Source organism: Pinus tabuliformis, chromosome 7 (assembly GCF_031772625.1).
Source record: "Pinus tabuliformis cultivar Carrire ecotype Pingquan chromosome 7, CPIR1, whole genome shotgun sequence".
NCBI lineage: Eukaryota > Viridiplantae > Streptophyta > Pinopsida > Pinales > Pinaceae > Pinus > Pinus tabuliformis.
The window spans coordinates 1,575,741,193-1,575,744,181 of NC_142293.1; positions in this window are offsets into that span (position 1 = coordinate 1,575,741,193).

Here is a 2,989-nt window from a genome sequence, read left to right on the forward strand (position 1 = left end):
CTACTGACTATTCAACATCCGAATTAGTTACCGACATAAACTGATTAGGATTTAACTGATGTTTTAACTTTTGTTGTTGCCTCAACTCTTCAATCTGTTTTTGTGCTCCAACCATGAGATATTCTCTTTATTTCAATCGAAGAACATCGGTTGAAGTTGAATGAATTTGAGTTGTTTCTTTATCAACTTACCACTTGACCAATGTTTGAAACTCCCTCTATTTTTGCTCAAAGCTTCCTAACTTTTCTTGCAGAGCTTGCATGGTTTGCTGCAAAGAACAAATAATCTTCTCTTTCTGTTTCATTCCCAAGATCTTCTCCAGTTTCACCTGCTTCAAAGCCCTATCCCTTTCTACAAATTCCCTTGACAAATCACTATTTTTGTCCTCTGCTATTCTCTTATATTCATTTACTTTTTCCAAGTCATCTACCACTTTCTGTAGAACATCATCCTTTTCTTGTAGCTTATTTTCTAATTTGTCCTTCTTAGAGGCCATGTTCTATAAATCAATTTTTAGAAGATTCAGTTCCCTCATATAGTTTATATTTCCATCACTTTGTCTAGTCAATTATCTCATATAATTCATGTTGTTTTCATTTTTTATATGATCATTGAATCCTAGGGGCTCCCAAGATGAGTTTCTATGATAAACTTAAAAATTTCCTAAGTTAGCAGTAGGTGAAACTAACTGTGAAAATGAGATGCTAGTTTTTGTGATGGGAATTTGTTGCCCAATATTACTAATCCTAGGGCATTGAATATTAAACAAGGGAAACCGAGAATTTGAATTTTCACTCACATCATTCAGAAACATTTTCCAATTATTTGTAATTTCAAGGAAATGTGGTGGACAAGGTGTTGCAAACAAAGGAGTAACTTGACCTCCTTCAAATTGTAACCATTTCCAATTGTATCCCTTCTCCAGGCCAAATATGTTATCCTTTACATATTTAATAATATCTTGCATTGATTCCAAACATACCAGATAAGGTAAGAGAAAAGTCTCCAATTGCCAATGAAAAGCCTACACATGATATCGATAGGGAATGAGGCAAATCACATTTCTATATTTATTTCTAAGCATGGTCACATGTCAAGTATCAATTAGAAGCGTATTTTTCATCCCATACTTTCCTAGATTTGAAGGATCCTTTCTAAGAGTGGTATGTATACATACATTTGTTATAAATTTTGGTCCATTGTTGTGAAACAAGCCTCCTTACCAGTGGTCCACGATTTGGAGGGGCTATTGATGATGCTGCAAGATACTTCAAGGATGCACATGATATGGTAATCATATCAAAATTGTTTGATTAATGGTGCAAGTGAATGTTTTTGGGGAATGTAATGTGGGTATAAAAAGAAGACTAGTCATATTATTCTTATTTTGATTCCAATCAAATATACATGTTCAGTGGTTAGTACTTACTGACAGTGGACACAAAATTTCAAAAGGATCCTTTCAAAGAGTGGTATGGATACATACATTTGCTCTAAATTCTAGTCCATTTCCATGAAACATGCCTCGTTACCATTGGTCCACGATTTGGAGGGGCTATTAATGATGTTTCAAGATACTTCAAGGATGCACATGATAGAGTAATCAAATCAAAATTGTTTGATTAATGATGCAAGTGAACTCTTTTGGGGAATGTAATGTAGGTATGAAAAGAAGACTAATCATATTGTCCCATTATTAGTTTTTCTTCATAAATATCTCAAATAGAGTATAAATGATTCTACTTTGTGCCCTTTAAGGTTTATTACCATATGAATTTTTAGAGTGGATGAAGAAGAAAGGTATTCGTGTTGCAGGGAATGGTCACAGGTGCCTACCATATAGAGGATAGAAAGCAAGATAACTCTATTTTCTTCTTGAATACAACCATTTCTTTGTATTTAATCTAACTCCGGAAGTTGAATGTTTTGTTGAAGGATCAAGAGAGGAGCCAATCGTGACAAGAGAGTAGAGCTTCTGCAGGAATACACATATACACACTTTCCTGCTGTTCAGTACATGGACTATGCCATGCAAGTGGAGACCTACACTATTTCCAAAGCAGGAAAATTGGTTCTCAATATTGGTGGTGCAATAACATCACCTTTCCTATACATCCTTGTTTCTAGTGGAATGTTTGTCCAAAAAGCGATTGATGAGATTGTGGATATTGGTGATCTAAATGGCCTCTTTGTACTGTAGGTTTTAACCCTGTAAAGAAATTACCTGCATACGAATTCTTAAACAAAGAAAATAAACAATGCGAGAGCATAACCCATAAAACACATATGCACAGAGATTTTTCCCTGGATCCCAAAACCGGGACTACCAGCTTGATTTTTCATTATGTTCCTTTCAATGTTACAATACATATTTATACATGCCGAAGCATCCAATACCATGGACCGAAAAACCATCGCGTCCAATACCATGTGCAAAAATCATGCACAAAACCATAGGTAGGTTCGCCCAACCTAATATAGGGTCCAAAAAAAAATTTTCCCGGGGCGCTGCCCCGAACCCCGTAGAGGGGGGCTACCGCCCCCCTCAAACCCCCCGGACAGGGGGGGCTGCCGCCCCCACTGCGCAATCGGGCAACGAAGGGGGGCTACCGCCCCCCTCTAACCCCCCATTTAACTACGTAGGTTAGTCGTGGAAAGAATATAACACAACCCAACAGCATGGTCCATTGGTTTGATTGGGTGAGTTGTTGATTCTTACCTTTAAATTTTCTGTCTTTGTTACCTTTTGAGATTTTCAGTTGTCACATTCATTGTGCAATTATTTGTTTCCTTTTGAAACTATAGGATCTATTTTATAAGGAACTTATCTCCGCCAAAACTCATCTAATTTCTCATGTGCGCAGTGGGTCATGTCTGTTTCCCTTTTTGGTACATAACCTAAATTTTTTTATTGAAATTGTTACAACATTAGCATTTTACTATAGCAAATCTAATGTAATTTAGTCTTATTATTGCATTAAATAATGCC